Source organism: Phyllobates terribilis, unplaced genomic scaffold, assembly GCF_046119375.1.
Source record: "Phyllobates terribilis strain yellow unplaced genomic scaffold, ASM4611937v1 Scaffold_11__3_contigs__length_659146591, whole genome shotgun sequence".
Lineage (NCBI taxonomy): Eukaryota > Metazoa > Chordata > Amphibia > Anura > Dendrobatidae > Phyllobates > Phyllobates terribilis.
The window spans coordinates 574,929,560-574,936,486 of NW_027362771.1; the positions used below are offsets into that span (position 1 = coordinate 574,929,560).

The 6,927-nt window shown below is 52.7% G+C and overlaps 2 non-coding genes across 2 annotated transcripts; both read right to left on the reverse strand.

Moving 5' to 3' along the window:
- Positions 1 to 1,589: 1,589 nt before the first annotated feature.
- On the reverse strand, positions 1,590 to 1,729 carry LOC141168321 (U4 spliceosomal RNA). The gene has a single exon (XR_012252062.1). It is a non-coding gene; the product is annotated as a U4 spliceosomal RNA (small nuclear RNA).
- A 794-nt stretch (positions 1,730 to 2,523) lies between these two features.
- Positions 2,524 to 2,596, reverse strand: TRNAK-UUU (transfer RNA lysine (anticodon UUU)). The gene has a single exon. It is a non-coding gene; the product is annotated as a tRNA-Lys (tRNA).
- Between the last annotated feature and the right edge of the window lie 4,331 nt (positions 2,597 to 6,927).

Here is a 6,927-nt window from a genome sequence, read left to right on the forward strand (position 1 = left end):
CAGATCCTGGATCTTCCGCTTCTCCTGACTGTGATGTCTCAGGTCAGATGGCGCGATGACGTCTTTCCAGCGCGCCCTCTCCTGAGCAGTCACAGCGCAGAGAGCGGGAAGAATGCAACGCTGAGGAGTCCGGAGTAGAGTAGTGGCAGCAGCAGCAGGAGAGATGAGGTGAGGTGAGTATTTTATTTTTTTCATTTAATAGGGGCATGGAGCATTGTAAGGGGTCCCAGCCGGCATGGAGCATTATGTGGGGCCCAGCCTGCATGGAGCATTAGATGGGGCCCAGCCTGCATGGAGCATTATATGGGGCCCATTCTGCATGGCGCATTATATGGGGCCCAGTATTCTGCATGGAGCATCATATGGGGCCATTTTACTGCATGGAGCATTATATGGGGCTCATAATACTGTATGGAGCATTATATGGGTCTCATAATACTGTATCGAGGACTATATGGGGCTCATATACTGTATGGAGGACTATGTGGGGCCCATAATATTGTATGGAGGACTATATAGGGCCCATAATACTGTATGGAGGACTATACTGTCCAGTCTGCACTGTGCGCTGCAAGCATTCGTTGGTTTCTGAGATATTGTAGAATTTACAATAGATATCAGTCATGTAATGTAAGAGTTGAGTGAAATCTTTGCATTGTATTATATCTACATTCCTCTACCTTATCTGTGCATCATGAATCGTGGTATGTGTTAAAGGGGCCCACTGAGACGCTTTCGAGCCGGCCCTGGGGATCATTATACTGTATGGAGGACCATGGGGGTACATTATTCTGTATGGCTGTATGGAGGACCATGGGGGTGCATTAATTTGTATGTAAGACCATGGGGGTGCATTATATTGTATGGAGGACCATGGGGAGTGCACTATATTTTATGGAGGATCATGGGGAATGCATAATACTATATGGAGAGTTATGGGGGACGCATTATACTATATGGAAGGCTATGTGGGGGTCCATTATACTGTATGCAAGCAATTATACAGTGTGAAGGTTTGTGTGGGGGCCATCTTACTGTTTGGAGGGCTAGTGCGGGCCATTATACAGTGGGGAGAAGTGTGGGGCCATTATACTGTATGTAGGGCTGTGTGGGGGTCACACTTGGGGGATCATACTGTGTTAGGGTCACCATATGTTGCCTTGGGAGTTGAAGTGGGGTACAGTAGGGTCATTTTACTGCGCATGTGGAGGCTAATGTGGAGGAATTCACCATGGGGGTATCATACTGTGTTTGGGGGGCACTTTTGTTGGCATCATACTTTATGGGGACAATGAGAGAGGAATCTGGGACTTCACCAGTAGGAAAATTGCTAAGTAAAGGCTGGAAGGTTGTGAGATCTGCTCTTCTGCACCCCCGACTACTATTATTTTTTTTTGGGGGTGGGGTGGGGTGGCAATTGTAACTTCTTCTGTGGGGCGCTATGATTTCTATGTGCGCTCTTAACCTTATGGAAGTACAACTTTACATATAATTCTCAGCCCTACACATTCAAGTCCATTACAACTGTATATAGAATTACTCCAGTAAAACCGGAATAACTCTTTTTCTACTATTAACCACCTATTCAGTCTCCTGGAAGACTGTGAAAAATTGCCATGCTGACTGTATTACGAGCCCTCATGGCGGGGTATTGGGAAAAGTTTTCAACTAGCAATAATCACGCCTCGGATAAACCTCATGGGCTATGATACTGCCACTGCGCAAAGCTGGAGGCCATCTGTGAGGAGCTGCGGCCTCCGGATCTGGGGCTCTGTCTACACTGAGGAGAGACAAAGTCATTAGGGGGCTGTGGGAGCAAAGGATTCTGGGAGTGGATATGCTAATAACGCCCCTCCCCTAAGTCTGTAATGGAAGAAAGAAAAGCCCCCCAGACTGGGGGAGGGGAAGGGGTTCATCCTCCATCTGACCATAGTGTCACCACCTCCTGCTATACAGACTGTCTGCTCCTGCGTCCTGGGGAAACCTTCACTTATGTGTTAGAGGATTGCATTACCAAGGACTTCCTGATGATGGCGCTAGAGCAGCTGAGAAGCAATACTGTCATGCTGTGACCATATAATAACAAATAGTGATTAAATACCGCCATACCAGGACCGCATAATAACACCAAATAAAGACTGTATACCGCCATACCATGAGCACATTATAATACTAAATAGTGACTCATTACCGTCATACCAGGAACACAAAATAACACCAAATAGGGACTGAATACCGCCACATAGTTCCTCTATACTGACTGTCCACAAGTTCCTACTACGTGGAATATGTAAGAAGCCCTCACTTATGTTCTAGTACATTACATTACCAGTGATCGCCTGTTGTTGGCGTCAAGAGAGCAGCGAACGAGAACAAGGTCACCACCCAAAACTAACTGAAATCAAAGAACAGTAACCGTGATATTTTCCTGAACAGTCGCCATCATTTTATAAGAGTCCTTCCCTAGGTCTCTTATATCCTTTAGAAATAGTGTTTATTGGTTTCATCTTTATTAAAAGCTTCCGCCTGAACAGGGACTTGAACCCTGGACCCTCAGATTAAAAGTCTGATGCTCTACCGACTGAGCTATCCGGGCTTCTGTACATGATCTCTGACACAATGACTTTCTCCTGTATTATCGGCCGTCTGCTCCTCCTTTCTGGTTACAGACTATCACCACTCACCACTATACGTTCTGTCCATTGGTTTCTACGTCCTGGAAGGGAACCGTCTCTTCTGTATTCCAGACCTGTCCAGCAATGCAGAGATGATCCCATAAGAGGGAACGATTGAATTGGAGGGAGGACGTCATCAGGGACTTGTAATGAACTGGGGGTAGGGGAGGATGATATCAAGGATTTATAATTAATTGGGTGATTGGGGAGGATGCTATACAGAGGCTTATAGTAAACCAGAGGGTGGGGAAGGAGTCTATAAGGGACTTATTATGAATTGGGTTGGGGGGGAAGACACTAACAGGAGGAGGACGCTATCAAGGACATATTATGAACTTGGGGTGGAAGAGAACACTATACAGGGACTTTTCAATGAATTGCCGTCAGGGAGTCTGTTATCAGGGACTTATGATGAATTGGAGGCATAGGCGGATTATAATGAGGGCAATCCGGGCGACCGCCCGGGGCACCGAGCCTGCAGGGGGCCCGCGGCTCTGGGCGGGGTGTCTAATGCCGGATTGCCCTCATTATATGTGCGGGCCGCCGCGGCACATACCGGTAGCAGTGGCGGGAGGGGGGGCCCCGGACCGCTCCCCCAGCAGCGACCGCCGCTACTTCTTCATCGGCCGGGCCAGCACTGCAAGCAGTTAACTTTCCTGTGCTGGCCCGGCCGCGTCACTGCTAGGAGACACGGCTCTGTGCGCGGCCGTGTCTCCTAGCTGTGATGTCACGCAGTGCGCGCCCGGCCTGTACTGCTACTTACCACCGGAGTGGAGAGAGAGCAGGCAGGAGGAATGGAGCCGGGGGATGGTGAGTGTGTGTGTGTGGGCAGATGTGTGTGTGGGCAAATGTGTGTGTGGGCAGGTGTGTCTGTGTGGGCAGGTGTGTGTGCGTGTGTGTGGGGGGGCAGGTGTGTCTGTGTGGGCAGGTGTGTGTGTGGCACCCCAGGGGTCTGGTTTCCACAGTAATAGCTATATTACGTCTGAGAGCAGGTGGGAGGTCTCCTGGTCAGGAATCCTATGCATGCCACACCTCCTGCCCAGTCCTGGGAGGGGAAGAACTTCCTCTATATAAACTGGGGCTGAGGCAGGGTTAGAGGAGAGAAAGAGGAGAAGAAGAGTCCCAGACAGAGACATAGTCTGGTCTGGAGAGGAGCAGCTTTAGGAAAGAAAGATCAGGAGCTCAGTGGGAGCAGTGCTAAAAGGAGTCAGGGGCTGGAAGCTGTAGAGCTCGCCCTGATTGAAGAGTTCTCACCAGACCCGGAGTCCGAGGCTGTGGGGACTAATCCTTACCCAGCAGCAGAAACCGACCGGCAGGGGATTTCAGGTCCTCTGGCCAAGAAACCCGAAGGCACGGTCACACGCAAGGGACCAGCACCGCCGTCGTGGAGCGGAAGCTACCAGAAGGCCCCGAGTCACCGGCCATACGGGTGAGCACCACACGGTACACTCAGGGACGTGGGCTACTTTTACCCGCCTCTAGCAAGGTAGCCAGAAGAGTACAATTAGTTGGGGAGGCCTACAACTCCGCCTGGCCAGGGGAGATCCCATCTGCTCAAGGACTGACCAGGCCCCGATCGCTAGCCAGTACTCCGGGAGGGTCTACCTTTGTCATCAGTAAAGACCCTGAACTACACCGCACCGTCTCTGAGTGGTTCCTGCTACCTGCATGCTATTCTGCTACCCCCTTCAAACACGTCGGCTGCCCTGAGGCCATACCCCTCCCGTTGGGGGTTATACCATCTACGCTGCACAATCGTACCACCGGCCTCAGCGGTCTGCCCTGCAGCGGCGGCCTCATAGCCGCATTCAACGGGTGGCGTAGTCGAACACCGTACCATCTTCTGCTAAACTCTGCCACTCAGCTTGACTCCCTGGGCACGGACCGGGTCACCGCCACGAGACTACTACCCCTATTAGATCCGGCTCCGGGTAGGCTCCCGCGTGCGACTCAGGCCCAGGGGTGCGTCAACTTTGGCGTAGTCGGCAGGATTCCGTGCCCGCAACCACCGGGTATGTGTGCCTGAAAGAAGACTGTTAAACTTACCTGTGGTGAAGATTCCCGCCATCCGGCGCCATCTTCTGCCTTCTTCCCGCCATCCGTGAAGTTTTCCCGCCATCCGGCGCCATCTTCTGCCTTCTTCCCGCCATCCGTGGAGTTTTCCCGCCGTTGGACGCCATCTTGAAGACGCCGCGCGGGAAGAAGAGGGGCGTGGACTCTGAAAGCGCGCGAGAACTGAAGCCCCGCCTCACGTCAGGACGTTGCGTAAGGTCCTGGAAGGAGCCCAGCAGACGCCGACGTCACAGGAGCGCGACGGAAAGTCCTCAACCCTGACGATCCACTGCGGAGCCGCGGCCTACGGAAGAGGATCATCGCAAGGTAGGCCACGGTCCACTAGGGGGGAGGAGGATGTCGGATACGGAGGAGAGCTTCACTGCCACCGCCACCGCCAGCGCCACCGCTGCAGCGGTCATGCCTTTCACCATGCCCTATATCCCGGGGGCAGCCTGGCTACCCCAGTACTCAGGGGAGTCACATACCCTAAATGACTTCAGAGAAAAGCTGGATAGCCTCTTCCAGGTGTACCCCCTCACAGAAGAGCAAAAAGTGAGCATCCTGGTGGCCCAACTAACAGGGGCAGCCCAAAGGGAGGTAAAGTCCTGGTAACCTGGGAGGAGGACTGGCGCAGGGATATTAACCCGGCTGAAGGACACCTTTGATACCCGCACCTCAGCCGAGATTAAGCTTAGATTCTACGGGTGCAAACAGCGAGCACATGAGAATATAAGGGACTATGCACTAAACCTACAAGAGGCCCTGAGAGCCATTAAGCAGACCGACCCTGACGGCGTGGGAAACGAGGACAGGCTGTTGACCGAACAATTTATAGAGGGACTATATTGCAATGCCCACCGAACCCAGTTGCGGGCAATGGCCTTACAGGATCCTCATCTGGACTTTGCACAGTTCAAGGACAGAGCCATCCGGGTGCTCCGAGAACCGGCACCGGGTGGCGTGGTGACCCACAGGCGCCCTACTACCGCTTACCACCAGGAGGCGGCGCCCTTGTCGGCAGGGCCTGTGGGAGCTGACGCGCAGGCTTTGAACAATGACCCGGCTCCAGACCTGCACCATCAGGTCCAAGAGCTAGCTAAAAGCGTTGCTGCGCTAACCCGAACTGTGCAGTCTTTACAGGTTTCTGCTCCAGGGAAGATCCAGCTGGCATCCGGACCGGAGGACATCCCGTGGCGTCGACCAAGGAGGACCCCACCGGCCAGAGGAAGACACAGCGACCGATACAACGAGGACGGACAACCCATCTGCCGCCGCTGCAATCAACCCGGACATATGGCAAGGTACTGTCCTTTAAACGGGCACAACCTGGGGTAGAGGGCCAACCCCCAGGAATAAGATCACCAGGCCCATCGAACTGGCGTGACAAATATGTGGGAGGACGTCCAGTCTTGCCTGTGGTACTGGATGGCATTCCTATGAATGCCCTACTGGACACCGGGTCACAGGTCACCACCATCCCGTACGTGCTCTTCAAGCAGTACTGGAATGACTCGGATATAACCCGCTACCCTGACGACGACTTGAGTATCATCGCCAGCAATGGTCAGCCCGTGCCACAGATCGGATTTAAAGAGATGACCATTAAAATCGGTAGAGTCGAACTGGCAGCACAGGGACTGATCATTGTAGACATTGACAAGCGCGAGAGTCACCCAAAGATAACTCTAGGAACTAATGTGATTGAAAATTGTCTTGCAGAGGTGATTTTCATTTTACAGCAGGTTGCCAAGAACGCCAGCTCCGGCCAGCAGCGAGTGCTCCAAAAATAGATCCGGGCACTGATGCGGCAGCAACAGGTGGAACTCTCCGGTGGTGAGATTGGTAGCGTGAGAATGTGTGACCCTTTCCCTATTGCCATGCCCCCGAAAAGTGAAATGATGATTTGGTGCCGGGCAGCTATTGGTCTGAGAGGTAGAGATTACCAGGCAATGGTAGAACCAGTCTACTCAGACAGTAGGCCCACCATTTTGACAGCACGGGGGGTGGTTGATGTACGCCATGGGAGGGTGCCCGTTCGCATAATAAATATCGGGAAGAGGGAAGTAAACCTGCCCCGGTATGCCACGCTAGCCAAATTGTATACCATCGACCAAAATTCTGTACAGTCAGTGGAACCCTTGCCTCCATCTCACCCAGAGGAAGGTAACGGCTCTAAGAAACCAATGGAGGACTGGTG